At 37.7% G+C, this 25,268-nt stretch overlaps 1 protein-coding gene across 1 annotated transcript in view; it reads left to right on the plus strand.

Annotated features, from left to right (window-relative positions):
* Positions 1–25,268, plus strand: part of TTC6 (tetratricopeptide repeat domain 6) — a 188,265-nt gene that overhangs the window by 1,433 nt on the left and 161,564 nt on the right. The gene's annotated exons all lie outside the window — the stretch shown is intronic.

Genomic DNA, 25,268 nt, shown 5'->3' on the forward strand with positions numbered 1-25,268 from the left:
ATCTGCACATTGCATCGTGCACCCATCACCCAAAGCAGTCTCTTTCTGTCCCCACTTATCCCCCCTTGGCCTACCCCCACCTACCGCCACTCCCCTTTCCCTCTGGCCATCACCACGCTGTTGTCTGTGTCTATATATGTTTTTTCCCCATTGATTTTTAGAGAGTGTGGAAGGGAGGGGAAGGGGGAGAGAAAGATAAACATCTATGTAACAGAGATGCATTGATTGGTTGCCTCTAGCCATAGGTTGGAACCTATAACCCACTTAAGTGCCCTTGACCGGGAATTGAACCCTTGACCATTTGCGCCCCCCCCCCCCCCCACCAATGCTCTAACCACAGAGCAACACTGGCCAGGGCTATCTATGTATATATTTTTTGCTTAATCCCTTCACCTTTTTTCATTCAGCTACCCAGTACCCCTTCCCTCTGATAGCTGTAAGTCTGTTCCATGTATCCATGATTCTGCTTCTGTTTTGTTCATCAGTCTGTTTTGTTCATTAGATTCCACATATAAGTGACATCATATGGTAATTGTTTCTCTGACTGGCTTATTTCTCTTAGCATAATAATCTCCAGGTCCATCTATGCTGTCACAAAAGGTGAGATTTCCTTTATTTTTAGGGCTGAGTAGTATTCCACTGTGTAAATGTATCACAGCTTTTTTATCCAATTATCTGCTGATGGGCACTTGGACTGTTTCCAGATCTTGGGTATTGTAAATAACACTGCAATGAACATAGGGGTGCATATATTCCTTTAAATTAGTGTTTTGGGTTTCTTCAGATATATTCCCAGAAGTGGAATCACTGGGTCAAAAGGCAGTTTCATTTTTAATTTTTTGAGGAAACGCCATACTGTTTTCCAAAGTGGCTGCACCAGTCTGCATTACCACCAACAGTGCACTAGGGTTACCCTTTCTCTGCATCCTCACCAGCACTTATTGTTTGTTGATTTGTTGATGGTAGCCATTCTGACAGGTGTGAGGTGATAGCTCATTGTGGTTTTAATTTGCATCTCTCTGCTGATTAGTGATATTGAGGTTTTTTTCCCCCTATGTCTATTGGCCATCTGTATGTTCTCTTTGGAGAAGTGTCTGTTCAGGTCCTTTGCCCATTGAGTTGTTTTTTTTTTCTTTTTGTTGTTGAGTTTTATAAGTTCTTTATAAATTATGGGTACTATCCCCTTATCAGATGTATCATTGGCAAATATATTCTCCCATTCAGTGGTTTCCCTTTTTGTTTTGTTGATTTTTTTTTTTTCTATGCAAAAACTTTTGATGTAGTCCCACTTGTTTGTTCTTTTGTTTTTCTTGCCTGAGGACATATGGACACAAAAATATTGCTACGAGAGATGTCAGATATTACTGCCTATGTTTTTTTCCTAGGATTTTTATGGTTTTATGACTTACATTTAATTCTTCAATCCACTTTGAGTTTATTCTTGTTTATGGTGTAGGTTGGTGGTCTAGTTTCATTTTTTTTATATGTATCCAATTTTCCCAACACCATTTATTGAAGAGACTGTCTTTACCCCATTGTATGCTCTTGCCTCCTTTGTCAAATATTAATTGACCATAAAGGTGTGGGCTTACTTCTGTGATCTCTGTTCTGTTTCATTGATCTATATGCCTGTTCTTGTGCCAGTACCAGGCTGTTTTGATTACTTTGGCCTTGCAGTATAATTTGATATTAGGTATTGTGATCCCTCCAATTTTGTTCTTCTTTCTCAGGATTGCTGAGGCTATTAAGGGCCTTTTGTGGTACCATATAAAATTTTGGAATATTTGCTCTAGTTCTGGGAAATAAGGCATTGGTATTGTGATAAGAATTGAGTTGAATCTGTAGATTGCTTTGGGTAGTATGGACATTTTAATGATGTTAATTCTTCCTATCCATGAATATGGTATATGCCTCTACTTATTTGTATCTTCTTCATTTTCTTTCTTCATTGTCTTATAATTTTCCAGGTACAGGCCTTTTACATCCTTGGTTAAATTTATTCCTAGGTATTTTATTCTTTTTGAAGCTATTGTGAATGGGATTGGTTCCTTAGTTTTCCTTTCTGGTAATTCATTATTGGTGTATAAAAATGCAACTGATTTCTGGATGTTTTGTATCCTGCTACTTTACTGAATTGATTTGTCAGTTCTAATAGTTTTTTTGATGGAATCCTTAGGGTTCCCTGTATATAGTGTCATGTCATTTGCAAATAATGACAGTTTTACTTCTTCCTTTCCAATTTGGATGCCTTTTGTTCCTTCTTCCTGTGATTGATTTCTAGTTTCATACCATTGTGGTCAGGGAAGATGCTTGATATGATTTTGAACTTCTTAAATTTATCAAGACTTGTTTTGTGTCCTATCATGTGGTCTAGCCCAGAAAACATTCCATGTGCATTTGAAAAGAATGTGTATTCTGCTGCTTTGGGGTGAAATGCTCTGAAGGTATCAAATTCATTTCATTTAGTGTGTCATTTAACGCCACTGTCTCCTTGTTAATTTTCTTTCTGGAAGATCTATCCATTGATGTCAATGGGGTGTTAAAATCCTCTAATATAACTATTACTGTCACTCTCTCCCTTTATGGTCATTAAGATTTGCTTTACATATTTAGGTGCTCTTTTGTTGGGTGCATAAATGTTTACAAGGGTTATGTCCTTTTGTTGGATTGCTCCCTTTATCACTATGTGGAGTCCTGCTTTGTCTCTTACTATAGCCTTGGTTTTAAAGTCTATTTTGTCTAAGTTTTTCTATCCTCATTTTTTTTCCCTTTCCATTTGCATGAAATATCTTTTTCCATTCCTTTGCTTTTAGTCTGTGTGTATCTTTTGTTCTTAGGTGGGTCTCTTGAAGACAGCATAAATATAGGTCTTGTTTTCTTATCCATTCAGCTATGCTTTGTCTTTTGTTGGAGCATTTAAGCCATTTACATTTAAAGTGATTATTGATAGGTATGCATTTATTGCTATTTTTTAAAACTATGTTTCTCTGTTTGTTTGCTTCTCCTCCTCCTCCTCCTTCTTCAATAAGATCCTTTAGCCCGGCCGGGTGTGGCTCAGCGGTTGAGCATCAACCTAGGATCCAGGCGATCGGGGTTCTATTCCCGGTCAGGGCACATGCCCGGGTTGGGGGCTCGATCAATGACTCTCTCATCATTGATGTTTCTATCTCTCTCCCCCTCCTTTCCTCTCTCTGAAATCAATAAAGATATATTAAAAAAAAAAAAAAAAAAAAAAAAAAGATCCTTTAACATTCCTTATAATACTGGTTTGGTGGTAACAAATTTCTTTAGCTTTTTCTTGTCTGGAAATCTCTTTATTTCTCCTTCAATTTTAAATGATAGTCTTGCTGGGTAAAGTAGCCATCGTTGTAGATTCTTGCTTTTTATCACTTTGAATACTTAATGCCAACCCCTTCTGGCCTGAAATGTTTCTGTTGAGAAATCAGCAGACAATCTCATGGGAGCTCCCTTGTAGGTAACTAACTGCCTCTCTCTTGCAGCTTGTAAAAGTCACTCTTTGTCTTTAACTTTTAACATTTTAATTAGGATGTGTCTTGGTGTGGGCCTTTTTGGGTTGATCTTCTATGGGACTCTCTGCGTTTCCTGGACATGTGTCTTTTTTCTTCACCATATTAGGAAAGATTTTGGTCATTGTTTCTTCAAATAAGTTCTTGATTCCTTGCTCCCTCTTCTCTCCTTCGGGCACCCTTATCATGCAGATGTTGTTACACTTCATGTTTTCCCACAGGTCGCTTAAACTATCCTCATTTTTTAAACTTCTTTTTTCACTTTGCTGCTCTGATTGGGTGTTTTTTTCTACCTTGTCTTCCAAATCACTTATTTCATCCTCTGCTCCATCCAACCTACTGCTTATTCCTTTCAGTGTATTCTTTATTTCTGATAATGCATTCTTCATTTCTGACTGGTTCTTTTGTATGACTTCTATGTCTTTTATCATGCTGTTGAGCATCCTTATAATCATTACTTTGAACTCTATATCTGATAAATTGCTTGCCTCCGTTTCATTTAGCTCTTCTTCTGGAGAATTTTCTTGTTCTTTTATTTGGGGCCTTTTTTTTGTCTCCCCATTTTGACTGACTCTTTGTGAATGTTTCTATGTATTAGCTAAATCTGCTATGCCTCTCAGTCTTGGTAAGGTGGCTGTATGTAGTAGGTGTCATGTGCAACCCAGAGGCGCAGTCTTCCTGATCACCGGAGCTGGGTGCTCTAGGGATGTGCCTTGTGTGTGTTATGTGGACCCTCCTGTTGTAATTGAGTCTTGATTGCTCTTGGCCTGTTTGTGCCTGGGATTGACCCTTAGGCTGGCTGACTGTGACCCTCAACCACCAACACAGCATGCAAGCTGCTCTACAGGTGCTGATTACTTTAAGTGAAAGTCACCTGTGCAGGGTTTGGTGCCTACTGATTTCTCCTGTTGGATATGCTGCTTGTGAAGCTTATTGGATCCTTCTCTGTGGCTGTCTGAAGCTGGCCACTGGATGTATTGGTTCTGGGGCTCTTCAAAGGTACTTCAGTGCAGGCCTGTGTCAGACACTGCCTGTGACTGGCCCTGGGCAACTTGTTTGGAGCTATCAGTGACCCAAAGCTTGTGGCTGTCTCTGTTGGGCCTGGATGTGTGCAGAAAGCATCAAGCTGCACACTAAGGCTGGCTTTTACCAGCACCAGGCCCAGGGGTAGGTTAGCAAATGTCTCAAAGCACCTGGACTTCCACCTCTGCCTGCAGATTGTCCAGTAGCTGTAGTCACTGAAAGAACCTCCAGGTGTACTTTTCAGTAAACTCCCAAGGATGGGGCTAGAGGCATTCCAGTGGGTGGGACTATTGCTTCCTTCCAAGTTGATGCTGCATAGAGGGGAATGCTCTGCAGAAGAATAATGACTTCTACAGTATGGGAGACTGACTCAGCACAGGGATCGTGGTGACTGACCCTTCAGCTCTCTCGCAAGAGCCACCAACTCCAAACTCTACTCACTGGCTCTAGTTTGCTCTGCCCTGTTTCTGCCAGAGGCTAGGGTGAGTGGCTGTGAATGAAATTTTGTGTGTTGGCCTTTTTTTTTTTTTTTTTTTAATCTATTGATTTCAGAGAGGGGAAAGAGAGATAGAAACATCAGTGATGAGAGAGAGTCGTTGATCAGCTGCCTCCTGCACCCTCCCGCACCCTCCCTGCTGGGAGGATCAAGCCCACAACCTGAGCATGTGCCCTGACCAGGAATTGAACCTCAAATCTCCTGGATCATAAGTCGATGCTCAACTGCTCAGCCATGCCAGTCAGACCGTGTGTGTTGGCCTTTTAAGTGGGTGCCTGCCTCTCTACCCCACTTGTCCCTGACCGATAGAAACCTTGCTGCTTTTCATAGCCTGATATTATGTGTGCACCTTTCCTAGTTCTGGTGCTCTGGGTTTGGGAGCCTGGCTTGGGGTTTAGACTGCACACTTCTCAGGGGAAACTCCCTGCAACTGATATATCCCTCCAGAAATTCAGCTGCCACCTGTGGGAGCCTGGGCAGCCCTATCAGGCCCCTGCACTTTCTACTAGTCTCAATGTAGTTTCTTCTCTCAGTCCATGGTTATAAGGTCTCTCTTCACCTAGTCTTCAGTTGCTTATTCAGGATGACTTTTTTCATAATTGAGTTGTAATTCCGGTTTGGTCCTGGGAGGAGGTTAGTGTAGCTTTCACCTAATCCACCACCATCTTGGTCTCTCTTCTAAGATGATTTCTTTTTTTATACAACATTTTTAAAGTGACAAAATTATGGGAATGGAGAACAGGTTTGCAGCTGCCAAGGGTTAAGAACAGACTTGGGGGAGGGGATGGTGGGAAGCAAGTGTTGTGTGACTTTAGAAAGGCAGCATTAGAAATCCTTGTGATGGAAATGTTTTGTCTTGACTGTATCAGTGTCAGTATCTTGGCTGTGATATTGTATTATAGTTCTGCACAATATTACCACTGGGGAAAGCTGAATAAAGGGTAATGGGATATCTGTATTGTTGGTTACAAGTGAATTTGGACCTATAATTATCTCAAAATAAAATGTTATCAGATTCTTTAACATAAGGAAACTAATTATTCTCTTCTAAGCCCTCATTTGCTTCCAAACAGTAACCAACACTTACTATTTTTTATCCTTCCACACTTATCTTAATTCTTTAGTACAAATGTGTACACATACATACACATCTATATATGTATATAAGGTTTCTTTCTTTACAAAAATAACATATGGTGCACATTCTAGACATATATCAGTATGTATAGCTTCTAATATATTCTTTTAAATAGCTGCATGTTATTCCATAGCATTTAAACATTTTCTTAGCTCTTTACTTTTCAGTTTCATCTTTTCCTACCCTAGGAACACAATTTTTGCTCATTAGAGGCATAAATCAGGGAGCCTAAAAGGATCGGAGCAAAGAAAAGCAATCTATCTTGTTTAAATGACATCAGTACAATTGGGAGGGACTAGTTTGGACAAATATTTTCCGTTCAAAATGAGACACATTTATTACACTTTTCTTTTACACATTCCCTTTGTGCAGTACTTTAAGCTAGTAAGAAGATTCTTAAATTACAGTTTTTTTGTGTGTGAAAATTTAAAATCTTTCAGATAATATTTGAATGCTTTCAATAAATACAAAATGCTAATGTATTTAATTGTCATTCATTTTTAAACATGGAAAATAAAATATTTATATTAGTTCTTGAAGGACAATTTCTGTTCCTTTTGCTAGTGATTATAGTAATGATTTTGAACCAAGCTAGAAGATGTTTCTTTAAAATCAACTTATTCCATGAGGATTTTCTTTCAAGATTGAAATACAGAGTTAATTGAAAAATGAAATGCTAATTTGTTGTAAAATCCAGATGCCTTTTTTCCCTGATTTTTAGTATAGGTGCTGACTAGAAATGATTTTTTTCCCCTTTTTGTCTATTTATATAAGAAAGTTCCTTAATTTAGACCATAGACCATAAAGGATACCTAGACCCCAGGTATTCAGACTTATTTCTCACTATGAGTTCTCCCCTCTCATTTGAATCTTGAAAATGATCCATTTTCACATATACCAGGTTTAAGCACATGTGAAGTAAGTTGAAGAATTTTTAGATGTTGGCAAAATAATTGCTTTTTCTGGCTATTTCAGTTACAGTTATTTAGATATTTAGGATGAAAGCATTTCCCTTTGTGTATTGTTATTTTAATACATAGCTCAATTGTAACTTTGATTTCTTAATGTAGACCTTATTAATGCTTTTAAATATTAAGGACTAGTCGTAGTGCTTAGAATCTCTTTCAGGGTAAGGTGAGGTGGGCACAAGGTGATAAACTGCTTATTTAAAATCCAGCACTAATTGCCATCTAAACACTGTAGAGTTTTAGTCTACTTTAAAGGTAATTTTGTGATATTTTCAAGCAACAATTTTCATTTATTTTGTGTAAAACAGGAGGAACGAATTTTTACAATTTAAAACAGTTTTAAAAAATATATTATTTTTTTAACGTTGATATTAGGACTTAGAATCATATAGCTACCTTGACAGCAGGTTGAAGGAACTGCATATCCCAGTTAGGTTGCATGTTGTTGACTTACTGTACATGGGAAGTTGTTTATTTTTATTATTGAAAAGTATAGTACTTGGTTGTCCATCAGTCTGTAGCTGTAAACAGCCTAAAGCTAGGCAGCTGTGTTTTTTACAATGCTTATTTTAAAGCATAGTGGGTTAACGCGGATTTTAATAAGGATGGGTAGATAAGTCGTTTTGACAGTAAATCAAAATCTTGAGAACTAGCCAACCACAATCATGTTTAAGCATCTCTCATCCCAAATGAAAGCAGTCTCATAGACTGTGCAGCACATTATTGAGTTGTGTTTAATATACATTTCATGTTGGGAGGAGTATTCTTTTACAGGTACTTGGTTTCCTTCATTCACTGGAAAGTGTGCTAATCCTTGGTCTCATCATAGAAAAGAACGATGACTTGGTAAAATCAGCCATATTTATTATCCTATGCATTTTTTTTAAGCATAGTAAGAAAAAGGTTAGATTCTTAGTCTAATGCATTGAAATGAAAAAATAACACATTCTCATTTAATACAATTTCGCACACTTTACTTTGTTTTCTTATCATATGGAAAAGAACTTTCAGAGTCTTGGTGATCAGTTTTTCCATAGCGTTCCCTTACCTTCATTTTTTCATTAAGATAGTGTCTGAAGCTGGACGGTCACCTAATTAACTTTGTATTAGAGATAACAAAACCGTGACCCAATGAGAGAAAGTGATTTTTACAAGGCCATACAGCTAACTAGATAGCTGGGACCAGAACCTATTTAGTTCTTCTGATAGCCAGGCCAGCGCTGTTTTTATTCTTGCCATGTCATTTTGACGGCACCTTCCTTTTTCTTTGCCCCGTTTTCCCTCCTTTTTTTCCCCTCCCTGTTTTAAGACCTAGACCTCAGGACCCCAGAATCCTTTCTCACTGTGAGCTCGCCCCTCTCAGATCTCTGTGATGACACTGCATCAGTGTGAGGATCATCACATACTCTTCCCCCGGGATGGCCACCCGTAGCATCTTGTGGGTGACTTCTGAGCCCAGCACACTTAAGCCTGGGGAAGGTCAGCAAGAAGCAAGGATGTGCTGCTCACAGGGCCCTGTGGTGGTGGTAGAGATGGTGGGTGTGAGATGGGACTCTGGCTGGGCATGTAACATACTATATTGTGTCATAAGGTGAAAAGGTATAGGTGAGAGGAATTACAAGTAGTAATGACATAAGTTGCTGGTTATATGATCACAAACTAGTGCATTCAGTCAAGTAACATTAATTCTGCCAATTTAGGTTGCTATTAATATGAATAAAAGGTAAGATATCCCTTATCTGCAGTCTCTCATGTGAAATAAAGGCAGAGTAACAGACCAACCCACTTCTACTTCACCTTATTAGCTTTATTTTATTTTGAAATCTATGTGCTATCATCAAAGTGAAGAAATACCTATCAGTACTTTTTCTCTTTAGCCCAATTGGTACAGGTTATGAGTCCCCATTCTTTTGGGGAAGAGCATCTACTTTTGACATCCTTGAAATCTTATTATCTGTGTTGGGTTGGGTCTTGTTGAGATTCCTTGACTTGATAGAATGGAGTGTTGGGTCAGAGGCCTTACTAGGAATTCCCAAAAGCTAGGAGGGAGAGCCAATGCTTTGGGCATTATCTAAGTAAGGCTATAGGATTGCCCCGATCACATGGTTAACTGGTCATTGTCATACTGGTCATCAGATTTGACAAGTTTTGATAATAAGTAAAATCTCCTGCACCCGCTACCCCTTACCCCACCTTTTAAATTGGTAGTATGTCTTCTCTCTAGATCTCACAGATAATACAGTAAATAAAATTCCTGTCCTTTGCTTGGATTACTACAAATTTATTAGGCACACAGGAGGAGATTATAATAAAGCCAGACCTTATCATTTCAGCCAGATTTCCCCTCAAGAACATTTCCAGTCTCAAGCTCTTCATCTCTTAATCATTGGCAACCGGATTCTGAAGAAATGAAAGACTGAGACGGCCGAGACACTTTTCATTGTTCCTATTTCATTATACTGTTGAGACCTGCCTAGATGTGCAGCCTTTGACAATCAATTATTACTCTGGAAAGTGACTATTAAACAGTTCGCTGAATTATGGCTTTTTATGCATGACTCTGTTCTATTGCTTTTTAGGGTTAAGTGAAAAAGCTTATTAAATATCCATTTACAGTGGAATCTTTGAAAATGCTAAGTGGAATGCATAATTCATATAGGCTGTCATGAGTACAATGCCAAATCAGTTTAGCCAAATATCAGGTAACAAGGAAATGGGAGTAAGTGGCAGTCCTAATAGTACTAGTTCTGGGCAGCTAATGGGTGCTGATAATCAGAAAATCCAAAATAATAGTGATTTAGAAAAAATGCAAGTTAATTTTTTTCTTGTAAAAGGCCATGGAAACGGGAATGTGGGACTGATAGTGTGTTTTACAGAGTTAGGGATCCAGTATCCTGCCATCTTATTGGTTCGTTGACTGTGACCCTCATTACAAAGGTCATCTCAAGGTCCAGTGTGGCTGCTCTGGCCATCACATCTGCATTCCAGCCAGCAGGAAGGTTTTAAACAAGAAAACTGTGTGTCTGAAGTTCCTGCCACTTCTGCTTATATTTTATTAGCCAAAACTTAACCACAAGACCATGTTAGCTACAAAAGAGAAACTGAAGTCACTATTCTGGGCAAGTATGTGCCAGTGTTCACACTCTGTTATTATGGAAGAGGGTAAAAGAAATATTAGGGTGGGTTTTGTCATAGTCTCTAAGGGTCATGCACTTTCTATGGCGACTTTTGTGGCTCAAAGAGTTATTCCCTCTTCCAGCAAGGTTTATTGGGCACCTGCAATGTTTAGCATTGTACTAGGCACTAGGAATTGAAAGATTTTATGTGACACAATTTTTAGTGTTGAGTTAGGTGACATAACAGAAAACTAGCAGACAATGGAAAACGGTGGAGAAAGCTTTGGGATTGCAGTTTAATGACCTCGAAGGGATCCATGAGTTGTAATTTATTTGTTCCTTAAAATTATTGGTGCCTCACCTCAGTTTTCTCATCTGTGCAGTACAGTCAGTAATACTTACCTTATAATACTGTGAGAGTAAAATGATCTTAAGTAAAACAACAACTGTTAAATGCATTTTAGAAGGTTCTTAGTACCTACTTTCACACTGCCTTCCAGTAAAGTTGAACCACCTATATTCCTACAAATAGTGAGCACCAATATGTTTCCCTGTATCTTCACCAGCATTGTGTATTCCTGTGCTTTTGAATCTGCTAATTTGAAAGGCCAGTGGCTTTTCAATACTTTTCAGTTGTGGAAATCTTTCTTCAAATGAAATATTAAATGAATGTTCAAAATCCCAAACATTTAACAGCATGGCAGCAATGTCTCTATTGGGAACAAGGGACCTGGAACCCAGCTACTTGCTGGATTCAGGCCCCTACTAGCACACTCTTTGGCTTTCAAGACATTCATCTATCCATTCAGCTTTTAAAAATATATATATATTTTTATTGATTTCAGAGAGAAGAAGGGAGAGAGATAGAAACGTCAATGATGAGAGTCACTGATAGGCTGCCTCCTACACGCCCCTTGCTGGGGATCGAGCCGGCAACCCGGGCATGTGCCCTGACCGGGAATCGGACGGTGACCTCCTGGTTCATAGGTCGCTGCTCAACCACTGAGCCACGCCATCAGGCCTATCCATTCAGTTTTTAAAAAACTACTAAAGTGTAGTTGGCATACAGTATATTAATTTCAGGTGCACAACATAGTGATGGGACATCTATATACCTTACAGTGTGATCACCACACTAAGTCTGGTAACCATCTGTCACCAGGCAAAGTTATCACGATATTAATCTTTTATATTCCTTTCACCTTTTTACCCATTCCCACTCCCTCCCCTCTGGCAACCATCAGTTTGTTATCTATTTTCATGAGTCTGTTTTTGTTTTGTTTTAGATTCCACATATAAGTAAAATCACATGATATTTATCTTGGCCTGACTTATTTCACATAGCATGATACCCATTAGGTCCATCCATGTTGTTGCAAATGGCAAGATTTTATGGCTGAGTAACATTCCATTATATATATATATATATATATATATATATATATATATGCACATATATATATATCTCACATCCAGTTATCCATCCATCTGTCTATGGTGACTTAGGTTGCTTCCACATCTTGGCTATTGTAAATAATTCTGCAGTGCACATAGGTGTGCATATGTCTTTTTGAATTAGTATTTCCACTCTTTGGGTGAATACCCAGAGGTGGAATTGCCAATAGAACTAGTTCATACGATAGTTCTCTTTTTAGTTTTTGAGAAATCTCCATGCTGTTTTCCATAGTGGGCGCGCCGAGTTACATTCCCACCCAACACTGTGTGAGGGTTTCCCATCTTCCACATCCTCACCGACACTTGTTAATTGTTGACTCCTCAGTAATAGCCGTCATGACAAGTGTAAGGTATCCATTCAGTTTCACTCGCTTCCTATTATGTCTGGCTCTATACAAACCACTGGGAACCAGCAGTGAACAAAGGAAGTCCCTGCTTTCCTGGGACTTATGTTCTAGAGGGAGGAGGCAGAGAGTAAACAAATCAGTAATGTCTCTCAGGTGGTCGTAAGTGACATAAAAAAGAGTAACACAAGGTAAGAGAGACAAAGTATGATGGGGTGGAGTGAGATTTGAATCAGATGGCCAGGAAAGGACTGTAAGAGAACATGGCATTCGAGCAGAGGTCTGAGGGAAGTAATGGAGCACAACATACAGTTCATGTGTGGGGGAAGATAATTCTAGGCAGAGGGGAGAAACACTGCAAGCCCCCAAAGCAGGAGTGGGGTTTGAAGAACATCAAGGTGGAGGGCTTTGGATGGAGGTATGGTAGGAGAGAAAATTAGAGATAAAGTTAGAGACCAAATCAGCCAAGGCAGTGGTTCTCAATACTATCAGACCCAGCCCTCCCATCTTATTGCATATACTTTGCATATATTTTGCCCTGTCACTACCCTGAAATCAAATGAATAGATAATTATCACCTACCTATGTAATATCAAAAATTAATATAGTGCCCTATTTGTAATGTAAAGGAAAAATGAGATAAATTTAGAATTATTAGTGACTACACTGGAAGACAAAATCAAGTGGTTAGCTGCTTTTGTCTACTGGTAATAAATGTGTTTTGGGTAGGAATGTAAGCGATAAGGTATAAGAATGACCAGAAGATGAAACAGTAGTGCAGGTGGCCCTAGAGTACATGCCAGGATACAGAACAGCAGACTAGACTTATGTGCTTGTAAGAGAAAGTGGACAATAAACTGGAGTGAAGAGGAGATGTACTGTGTGCTATGACTAATTAAATTCTCTTGAAATGGAGAAAATGAGGCAGGCCTCTTTATAAGAATAGTGTCAGAATAAACCCCCTGTTGTGATATGGGACAAAGTGACAAAGTAGATACATATATATATAAAACTCCGTATTTTCCAACTTGAAATTTCAACATATGTTGGGACATATTCTGTCTCTGAAACTTTATAAGATCTTGGAAGCCATATCTTTCGATAGATGATGAGACTGCACGATGGACTGGAAGAAAGAAGAGTAATGCGAGCAAACATGGAGAGAGAGATCTCTGTGGGTAGTTTGAGAGTAAAACAAAAACAACAGGTCATTCAAAATTAAATAACTTCAGTGTGTAGTTTTCATGACAAATTTATCATCATTTTGCTAAAAGTATTTAAAAGTTATGTAATTGGCAACAATATATATTTAAAACTTTAAAATATTAATAAATATTCATTATTCCCATGTTTCACATGTCTCTGCTAAATTAATTATGTTTGGTCCTAAGTTCCTAAAATGAACTTGATGTATCCTCTGTACACATTTGTATGCAGCTGCTACCAATGCTGGATGAAACTGGTGGTGTTTTAGTGAATAAACTACTACTAGCAGAGTTGCCTTTGGCTAGGCTGTTCTAAAATGGAAAGGAACTCCTGTAGAAGTTCCCAAGAAAACGAAGTACAGCCTTCCTTCAGTTTACACAGTAGTTGCATTCCTGGAGAAAGTAATGTGGGCTAGATAAGGAAATAGTTCATGTTTAAATATAGAAAATGGAGTTGATTCTGGTCTCAGGTATTTCTAAAATGATTTTTACCCCATGAAAGCCTTTCCAGACATTGGGAATTAATGCAGGATGTGGGCCATTTCTTCATTTTGTGGGGCTGTCTTGTGAACTGCAGGATGTTTAGCAGCTATGGTCTTTCCTTGCCCACTAAGTGCCAGTAGCACTTTCCCATTGTAATCACCAAAAATGTTGCCCCCAGTCCTCAGGCAGTTTATAAGTGCTCCCTAGGGAGCAGTGTCCTCCCTGCTGAAGGTCACCGATGTGTGGTCTTGTAAGCCATGGTAAGAATTTTGGATTTTACACTTGTGTGACATTGGAAAACATTGGAAGGTTTTGAGCAGAGGCATGACATGATCTGACCTAGTTTTAAAATGATCATCTGAGCCTGGCCAGTGTGGCTCAGTTGGTGGGAGCATCATTCAGTACATGGAAAGGTTGCAGGTTCGATTTCCAGTCAGGACACATACCTAGGTTTCGGGTTCGTTCCCCGGCCCTGGTTTTAGGGAGTGTGTGGGAGGCAGCTGATCAATGTTTCTCCCTCCCTCCCTCCTTGTCTCCTTACCCCTCTCTCTCCTTCCCACTCTTTCTGAAAAAGCAATGGAAAAAATATCCTCGGGTATTAAAAAATAATAATAAAATAAAAATAAAATAATAATAAAAATTAAAAAAATAATAAAATTATTATCTGACTACTGTGTGGACAATAGAGTATACAGGGAGGAATGGTGGAGGAAGGAAGACCAGTTAGCACCTAATTGCAATAATCCGAGTGAGAGAGATGGTGCTTGGGCCAACACTGGTGATAGTGGTGAAAGGAGGTGAGAAATGCTCTGATTTAGCATACATTTTGAAGGTTGCTTATAGGTTGAATGCGTGGAGAGAGGAGTCAAGGGTGACGCCATGATTTTTGATGAGTGAAACTAACTGGTAGAATATAGTTTTTATTTTCTGAGATTTTGAAGACCAAAGGTGATCCAGGTTGTGGGGTTGATTTAAGACATGTCAAGTTTGAGATGCCCCATATACTTCTGAGTAGAGATGTCCAATAGGCAGTTAGTTATAATAGTAGGGCTGGGGGGAGGTTAGGGATTGAAAGATTGGGAATCATTAGTGATTAGATGGTATTTGAAATTATTAAACTGGAAGAGATGGTCAAGGGGAAGAACATAGCTGGACTAAAAGCCTGGGAGCACACCATTGTTTAGAGGCAGAGAGAAGAGGTAGAATGATTAATAGAAACTGAGAAGGAGAGCCAGATGTATGGTGTCTTGGAAATCAAGTGACTAAAGTATTTCCAGAAGGATGTAATAACTGTATCAAATCCTGCAAAGTCAAGTAAGATGAGGGCTATAAGGTTTAACTATAACATTATAACTGTAACATTTAACTATACACAAACACCCCCCCATCTTATAGATTATATTGTGAATTATTATATTATTATATTATATTATAATATTATTATATTATATTGTCTTGTGAATGGAATGTCTTTTCTGTTTACAGTTTAAATCGTTTATTATCGTCTTGGTTTTAATATGTTGATCATGTATCCTATAGCTTCTCTGAGTGCTCTTATTTGTTTTAATAGTTTGCCTGTAGAATTTCTTGTTTAGTAAAATTGGTATTTAATGAAAGTGCTGGTAATGAGCACCTGTTTTATTCCTGACTTTAAAACAAAGCCTTGGTTCTTAGTGTCACCACTAAGTATAATGTGTACTATAGCTTTTTGATAGGTATTCTTACTTAGGTTCAACTTCCTTTCTCAGCTTACTAAGAATTTTTATTATGAATGAGTATTGAATTTTGTTGAATATTTTTTTCTGCTTCCATTGGGATAATCATACTTTTTCTCTTTAATCTTTATTGTGATATATTAGTCCATCTGAATTATCTTTGCATTCTGGACAAACATTCTTGGTTATGTTCTAGTATGCTTTTATACGTTGAGAATTTATATTAGGGTTTTTGCATTTGTGTTCATATGTGAGGCTGGTATACACTTTTTTCTGGAACTGTTTTTTTTTTTTTTTTCATTTTTGGTATCAAGATTGTACTAACTGCGTAAGTTTGGCTTTTCTATCTTTTTCTGTTTTCTAAAAACAGTTTGTATAAGAGAGGGATTATTAGTTCTTTGAAAGTTTGGTTATTTTCACCTGTAATATTGTCTGGGCTGGTGTCTTGAGTGAACAGAGATTTAAAAAATTATTTCAGTTTCCTTAATTATTAATTTATTCAGGCTTTCACCCTACCCCCCACCCCCCGGTCAATTTTGTGACATGTATATCTAGAAAATAATTTTTTAATCTAAGTTTCCCCACATTTATTGGCATGAAGTTATTCATAGATTATTTCTTCTTATTCTGTGGCTTAGTCTTTTGATTTTATAGCTGTGGAATCTGTTTCAGTGTGTAGTGGGTATGAATCTCAGTCTCCAAACACAGATGTGCAAGAAATATGTTTATTTCTCTAGAACTCAATTTAGTCTTTATTTGAAGTTCCCATGCCATGAGGACCACAGAAATTTGGTGTTAGGCAATTTGGAGATTCAGCCTCCATCCCTGAGATATTTGCAGAGTTCCCTAAAGTCATGTGTCATGCTGACCTCTGCTGAGACTTTATACTTTCATTCTGTTGGTCCACTTAGGTCTGATTAGGAAAAGGAGCTCCAGGCATACAGCCTTTTGATCCCCGCTTCTCCCATAAGCATGGGCCTTGAGCCTGGAACACTTCATTATCAAGAGAGTCCTCACAGCTTGTGCTGGGCTAGTAACCTTGTGTAGGAATGTCTTTTCTTTAGACTCAATGTGCGCTTCTTTGTCCTGTCTTATATGTATGTCTTATAGCCCCTGACCAGCCTCACTACTATATCTGTCCCCTATAGGGAGGGGACAGGTCCCTATGTTCTACAGCACAAGAGGGGTGTGTGAAGGTCAATGGTTTTGCATTGGCTGTTGGGAGGGTCCTGCTGGCCATGGCAGACTGATAACCGCTACTAAAGCTGATCTTGCTCTGTCTCTTTCTTGATGTAACATTTCCCCATCAGTGCTTGACTGTGTAGTGCTTTCTCTGGCAACTCCAATACCAACATGTAGTGGGCAGAAGTGTTTGGACTTCTACTCCTGGTGTTAGGCAACAGAGGCCATTGGCTGGACAGATCTTCCCTCCATTGTCAGTCCACACAGGTCTCTGCTGCGTTTACCGTTGTTCCCATGTCTGAGGCTTCTTTAGTTTCCCCAGCTTTCCCATCTGCGTTTGCAACTCTTGGGCATACAGAAGTCATTTTGCTTTTCTCAAGCCATGTTGGGGCCTGGTAAACTCTGAGAGATTATATAATACTCCACCTGCCTCCACACTCCCACATGGACATTTCTTCTCTTGGATCTTGCTGGACATTTCTTCTCTTGGATCTTGCTGCTTCTTGGCTTCTCCATAGGAAGTGTTCTCAGAATTTGTTTCCTTTGGGCTTAGCCCTGGGGTGCTGTGTGTGAGCCCCTATCCCAGGGACCGAGCAGCATCTATATTTTAATCACTTCTCTGCCAACTTCCCCTTGCCCAGGAATTCAATTGTTTTCTAGCTGCAGAGAGAGGAAATATTACTGAAACAAATTCATCTTGTTTTCTCTCAAATTGTCATTGTCTTATGTTCTTTTGTTCCAAAAATCCCTAGATTTTTGAAAACTGAAAGCCAGAGAAAGACTCTTATTTTTACTTTATGTTATGCAATAGTGCCTTTTACTTGAGGTTTTGGGCTCAGAATGGCCAAGTTGGGTAAAGGGAGAATATTGGGCATGTGGGCTGGAGGGAAACATCAGTGGATACTTCAAAACTAGCTCTTCAGACTCTTCATTTAACAGGTGAAGAGACAGAATCTCAGAGAAGTAACTGACTTGCCAAAGCCACACACATTTGGTGATGGAACAGACACCAAACAAACTTCAGATACCCTGCTTCCCTTCTGTTCTTTGATGTTAATATTGTCCAACAGTTATTTGAAACACATGGATTTTAGGTTCTGCAACCCAATACGTATTTTACCTAGATTTTAAAATACATTGCAACTGCCATCATGAGGTTCCTTAGCAAATGAATCATTTTACTTGCTGAATTTTCTTAATAATTATGAGTTCAGTCCTTTAAGGACAAATATGCCCTTTTTAATGTTTACTTTTTTAGCAGAAACATTGTCCAATGTCTGTTAAGCTTTTTCCCTTTGTACAAACAGGAGTGACTTGTTTGTCCTTGCATTCGTATTTCCGAGCTCGGGTATGTCCCAGGGTGCTGCGCTGATCCTTTGCTTGAGGCCAAAGGGCACCATTTTGGACGTTGGTTCCCTGTACTGTGCTATGACATCATGATGCTCAGGGCCTGATTGGGTGAACGGAGTGTTTGCCTCTCACCCTATATTCAGCTGTGCTTTGACTTCATTTGTTTTCTTTTCATATTTTCTGTTTCCTCCTTCCCACTAGGCTGACTGCCCGTTTTGCAGTCAGTATTTAAGTAAACTGTAGGCAGCTCCTCTTCCACAGCTCTCTTTCTAATATCTTATTTCGATTCTGCCCTAGGTTTCGAAACTAGATTAATAAGCCTGGTGATATTGTTTGTAAAGTGAGAGTAAATAGCCTCCGAGGGAGGGCCACAGCAGCTTTCCTATGGGAAAGTGAGTGAGCTTCCTTTGCTGACATCTCCTTTGCCTGCTCTAAGGCCCTTTTGGCTCACATCCTGCTTCCTGCCCCTGCTAGATCCGTGAGGTTGCAGGATGTCTGCACAGTGAGTAGGTGAGGAATAGCTGCGTTTTTTTCTTTTCTTTTTTTATTGATTCAGAGATATTGTAAAAATATTTGCATTAGAATAAGCTATATTCTTAGCATAGAACTATTAACTAGATATGTGCAAATCGGAATAAAAAAATAACAACTGCAGAACCACAGAATACCTTTGGGCAATTTGATCATTTAAGATGCAAACTACACCGCTGACCTTGGGGGCTTTTTGAACACAGCTGTCAGTTTAAACAAAACTCCAAACCTAATTAAACTTCTGCTGGAGGGGTGCTGGTTTGAGAACTGGTTGGACAGCTTTTAAATTGCCCACTTCTTCCCCCCCGAAAACAAATAGCAGTGCTGGTACTTAACCTCAAGTATTCTTTCAGGCCAGCCATAGGCCTTCGCTTTATCACCTTTTGGAAAATGGAGAGCAGTTTCCTGCACACAGATTAACTGCAGCGCTTACAGGTTTTCTTCACTTAGCTGTTACATTATAGCATTGAAGGGAAGCTATTTTTTTCAGGCTCTCCTCCTGCCCTCCTTTCCCCATTCCTATTTTCTTTCCTCCTCTCAGTCTTTCCCCTCTCTCTCCCCCTCCCAATACAATGTACAAGTCCTTCGTTTCCTGTCAGGATGTATTTGAATATTCAAGCAAACATAGCCTGTCCACCTTTTCAATAGTCACTTGGCTCTCGGAAGAAATGGAATGTTTCTATTTTTTTTATCCATGATTCCCTTTTGGGTAATTTATGAAAACACTAAATTTTCCTTTCATAAATATTTACCAAGTGCCTTCAAGGTGCAAAATATTAGAGGTATATAATTAAATATATTGTGTATCTAGGTTCCATATATATATGTATATATATAATCATACATATGGAACATTTCCGCATGTGAGTTGTTTCATATGACTCAGGAGTAGAGTGCAAGGTTGAGGTCAAGTTGGGGGTAGTGCAGAGACTGGAGGGAGATGAAGCTGGAAAGGAAGGCAGTGGCCAGCTTGTGGCCATGGGGAGGAGTTTATGTTTGATTCTGATGCCATTGGGATACTGCTAAAGGATTTTAAGCAAGGGAGTGATGTGATACAATGAATGTTTTAGAAAGATTATTCTGGCGGCAGTGCCAACATGGACTGGTGGGAAGCAAGAGTTAGGAGACTGAAGCCTTCACCCAGAAAGCAATAAGGAGGGTCTAAATTAAGGTGGGGCAGGTGGCCCGACAGCAGGGCACAAATGAAACAGAGAGGGAGACTTACTCCGGTGACAGGCTCCAAACCTGGTGGTGGTGATGACAGTAAGCCGTTAGTTTGAACCACATGAAATCGCTGTTTTTATAGGTAAAAAATGATCGAATCAGCAATTTCATACGGTTCAACTTCATCCATTGCAGTAGATTACGGACTGATGGTGAGGACCTGACTGGAGAATAATCTGCAGTACGATTGACTGTGAGGGAAAGAAAATAAATTGGACAATAGTTGTAAGAGGTTATATAGGATTTTCTTTGAAAGGATGTTTAATATGCTGAGGGGAAAAACATAGGGGAGAGAGAGAGATTAAGGATACAAGAAGAAATGGATTTAAGGTGGTGTTTATTTTTTGTTTTATTTTTAATTTGATTTTTATCTTGGTGTAAGTAATGCATAAACATAGTTTAAAAAGTCATATAGTACTACTAGGTTTATAACAACAGTTTCCTGTCAAACCTTTTCATACCTCACATTCCTAATCCCTATAGACAACTATTTTCCAACCTTTTAGCTATTTCATCTCATATATATCTTTATATTTCTGAATCTATATTTTAATGCTGCTAGTTTCTGATTTTTCTCCCTATTAGATAGTATGTCTTGATTTCCCATTATGGAATATGATGATTTATTTTAGTGCTTTTACTACCACTCACCCCCACCAATGTTGCATACACTCTCCTATCTTCTCAGTATAAGCATAGTTTTTGGATTTTGAAATATTATATTTAGGAAGATATCACAGGTAACATTTCCTTTCCCTGAGTAAGTGCTTTTTCCTAGAGTTGATGATTGCAAAGATTCCCCCCCTTAAATACTTTAGTTTCTTTTTATTTTTATTTATTTATTTATTTATTTATTTATTTATTTATTTATTTATTTATTTTATATATATATATCTTTATTGATTTCAGAGAGAGGGCAGCAGAGGGAGAGAGAGAGATAGAAACACCAATGACGAGAGAGTCATTGGGGATTGAGCCCGCAGCCTGGGCATGTGCCCTGACCGGGAATCGAACCCTGATCGCCTGGATCCTAGGTCGACTCTCAACCGCTGAGCCACGCCCGACCGGGCTTAGTTTCTTTTTATACATCACTAATTTATCCCTAAGCTCTTTGATACAACTGTAAATGCCCCCTAAACACATTCAGACATATCAGATAATCTCTCATGTTCTTTTTTAAAAGACATTCCTCTTGGAGCTGTTTGATTTCCTGGTATAATCAGGTTTCATTGCTCTCTGGGCCACTAGTTAGCTGTGGCCCTGGCTTTTGCCTTCATCATCTGTTGATTGGATCCCAAGTTTCCCTCTTCCTTGATTTACTAACTTTCAGGAAAGGATACATGGGAAGTACTTTTTTTTAAAAAAAGTTCACCTCTTAAAATTTTATTATTTTATCTTCACTTAAAAAGTTAATTTGGCTCGTCACAGAATGCTAGGTTGGAAATCATTTACTCAGAATTTTGGAAGCATTGCTCCATCATCTTCTAACATCTGTGGTTGCAAGTGAGAAAGCCAATGATGTTCTCATTTATGTTCCTTTCCAATGACCTTTATTCCTGCTCTAAAAACTTTTTACCCTAAGTTTTCTGGGATCTCACAATGACATGACTTGACATGGTCCCTTATTCATTTATTTGTGGTGGGCCCTTGGTAATCCTTTCTTTCTATTTTTAAACAATTTATTAAACTAAAAAAAAGAAACAAAAAACAGTTCACACTTTTTTTTTTTTTTTTTTTTTTTTTTTACCCTCCCCAACACCCTCCTCTGGCAGCCACCAAACTGTTCTCTGTATCTATGAGCTTGGTTTCATGTTTTGTTTTTTAGATTCTACATATAAGAGAGATCAGATAGTATTTGTCTTTCTCTATCTTCCTTTTTCACTGAGCATAGTCCCCTTGAAGTCCACCCATATCATCCCAAATAGCAAGATTTCATTCTTTTTGAAGGCTGAATATATATCTCACAATGTCTCTATCCATTCACCCATGGATGGACACTCAGGCTGTTTCCATGTCTTGGCTATTGTAAGGAATGCTGCAGTGAACATGGGGGTGCAGATATCTTTCTGAGTTAGTATTTTTGTTTTCTTTGGATAAATATCCAGAAGTAGAATTGCTGGATCATATAGTAGTTCTATCTTTAATTTTTTGAGGAATCTCTATACTGTTTTTCATAGTGGCTACATCAATTTATATTTCCAAAAAGAATGCACAGTGTTCCCTTTTCTCCACATCCTTGCCTACACTTGTTATTTTATTTATTCATTTTATAATAGCCACTGTAACATAGGTGAAGTAATACCTCATTGTGGTTTTGATTTGCATTTCCCTATTGATAACAGTGTTGAGCATCTTTTCATGTACCTGTTGGCCATCTGTGTGTCTTTGGAAAAACATCTATTTAGATCTTCTGCCCATTTTAAAATTCTTTTAATAATTAAAAAAAATTTAAATTACAGTTGACATACAATATTATGTTAGTTTCAGGTGTACAACACAGTGATTAGACATTTGTATAACTTACGAAGCGATCACCCTGATAAGTCTAGTACCCATCTGACACCATACATAGTTATTACAATATTATTGACTATATTCCCTATGCTGTACTTTACATCTTGTGACTGCTTTTATAAGGGGAAGTCTGTAATCTTACTCCTTTCCCCCTTTTCACTCATCTCCCCAACTTCTGCCCATTATTTAATTGGATTGGTTTTTTGGGTTTTTTTTTGCTATTGAGTTGCATGAGTTCTTTATGTATTTTTGATATTAGCCCCCTTATCAGACATACATGATTTGAAAAAGTTTTCATCCATTCAGTAGGTTACCTTTTCATTTTGTTGGTGATTTCCTTTGCTGTGTAGAAGCTTTTTAGTATGATGTAGTCACACATTTATTTTGCATTTATTGCTTTTGTTTTTGATGTCAGATTAAAAAGATCATCAACAACACCTATGTCAAGGAGCTTGCCACTTATGTTTTCTTCTAGGAGTTTTATGGTTTCCGGTCTTATGTTCGAGTCTTTAATCTATTTTGAGTTAATGTTTGAGTATGGCATAAGACAGTTGATTTTCATTCTTTTATACATGGGTGTCCAGTTTTCCCAACACTGTTTATTGAAGAGACTGTCTTTGCCCCATTGTATATTCTTGGCTGTTTTGTTGTAAATTAATTGACCATGTATGCTTGAGTTTATTTCTGGGGTCTTTATTCTGTTCCACTGATCTGTGGTCTTCTTTTATGCCTATGGTCTGCTTTTATTACACACTTTTTAAATTGCAGTGGCCTTGTAGTATAGTTTGAAATCAGAGAGCCTGATACCTCCCACTTTGTTCATTTTTATCAGTATTGCTTTAGCTATTTACAGTTTTTTGTAGTCCCATACAAATTTAGGATTATTTGTTCTATTGCTTTGAAAAATGGAATTTTCATAGGAATAGCATTGAATCTATAGATAGCCTTGGGTAGTATGGACATTTTCACAATATTAATTCTTCTAATCTATTAGCATGAAATATCTTTCCATTTATTTGTGTCTTTTTCAATTTCTTTTATTAATGTTTTAAAGTTTTCAATATACAGGCCTTTCACAACTCCTTGGTTAAATTTATTTCTAGGTATTTTATTTTTTTTTGATGCAATTTTAAATGAGATTGTTTCCTTTATTTCTCTTTCTGATAGTTCATGAAAGTTCATTATTAGTGTATAGAAATGCAGCAGATTTTTTGCATGTTGATTTTGTATCTGTCAACTTTACTGAATTTGTTTATTAGTTCAAACAGTTTTTTGAGTCTTCAGGGTTTTTGTATATGTAATATCATGCCATCTGCAAATAGTGACAATTTTATTTCTTTCTTTAAATATGTATGCTTTTTATTTCTGTTTCTTGACTAATTGTTCTGGCCAGAACTTTCAATATTATGTTGAATAAATGTGATGAGAGTAGGCATCCTTGTCTAGTTGCTGATTTTAGGAGAAAGACTTTCAGCTTTTCACCAGTGAGTACAATGTTAGTTGTGGGCCTGTCATATATGGCCCTTATTATGTTGGGGTATGTTCCTACTGTCCACTTTATTGAGAGTTTTTTATCATAAGTGGGTGTGGAAAAACTTCTAGAATGAAGAGAAGACAATGAGGAGGAAAATAGGAGAGAATATATGTAAAAATAAGAGAATCACTCCAGAGGACCAACATCCCAAAAATAGGACTTCCAGAAAGAGAGAATTAAAACAAGAGAATTTCCCAGCTCTTATTATGGATTATTAGAATATATTCAAAGTGCACAAAGAAAACAAACTTTCAACCAAGAGTACTCTACCTGGCAAAGTTTCATTCAGAATCCAACGAGAGATAAAGAGTTTTCCAGACCAGCAGAAGCTAAAGGAATTCATTACCACTAAACCAGTCTTAAAGGAAATGTAACAGGGACTTCTTTAAACTGAAAAGAAAGGGTGTTAATTAGTAACGAGAAAACATATGAAGGAATGAATCTCACTGGAAAAGTAAATATATACTAAAGGTAGTACGTTATTTATGAAACTAGTGTGAAGGTTAAAAAACAAAAGTAGTAAAAATAACTATGATTGCAATAATTAATCAATATGCAAGATAAAACAATGTAAAATGAGACATCAAAAACATAAAATATGGGGTGTGTGTAAAAATGTTGAGCTTTAGAATAAGATAGATTGTAAATTGTTATCAACTTAAAGTAGACTGTTATAGATATAAGTTGTTATATGTAAGCCTTATTTTAACCACAAAGCAAAAACCTATAGTAAATGCACCAAAGATAGAGAAATATAAGTATACCACTAAAGAAAGTCATCAAACTACAAAGGTAGGGAGCAAGAGAAGAAAAGAACAAAGAGGAACTTTCTTTGTATTAAAGTATTCATTCCTGCTAGCATATTTTATGTTCAACTTTCCATTTTCTGCCTTGGTGTGAGAGAGTTTTTGGCTGCATGGAGGGAGATCCAGGAAGGCTGTTTTCAGCCCCACTTGCAGAGATTGACACTTCCAATCCCTAAATCTTTGTGAGGTTTTATTGTAGGACTTGTTTTGCTTCTGGGCTTTCATTTTTGTAAAATGTGGTTACATATCATAGAGAGTGTTTGATAGAATAATAAGAAAATATTTACAAGACATTCTCATGCCAGCTTATCAATGTTTATTGTTTCTAATATGCAACTTTATTTATTCATTTATATATTGGCAACTTACTCTATATATCACTTTAGTGAGACACAAGAATAAATAGCCATTTTGTAGAATACATTTTGAGGTTCTTACTGTCTATCAGGACATGTCCAAAGTAAACTTCCTTTAATATATTTGTACCCAGTTAGAAGAGTATTTGTTTAAAGCGATGTTTTTAAATAAAGTATTCAGTTAGAGCATGTTTAAAGCAATTCTTTCTATAAATGCTTTTTAGAGATCCTCTTTTTAGTGAGAATATATTAAACATAACTTTAAGAAAATAGAAGTTGTAACTGAGAGAATTGTCATTTA

Source organism: Miniopterus natalensis, chromosome 1 (assembly GCF_054644295.1).
Source record: "Miniopterus natalensis isolate mMinNat1 chromosome 1, mMinNat1.hap1, whole genome shotgun sequence".
NCBI lineage: Eukaryota > Metazoa > Chordata > Mammalia > Chiroptera > Miniopteridae > Miniopterus > Miniopterus natalensis.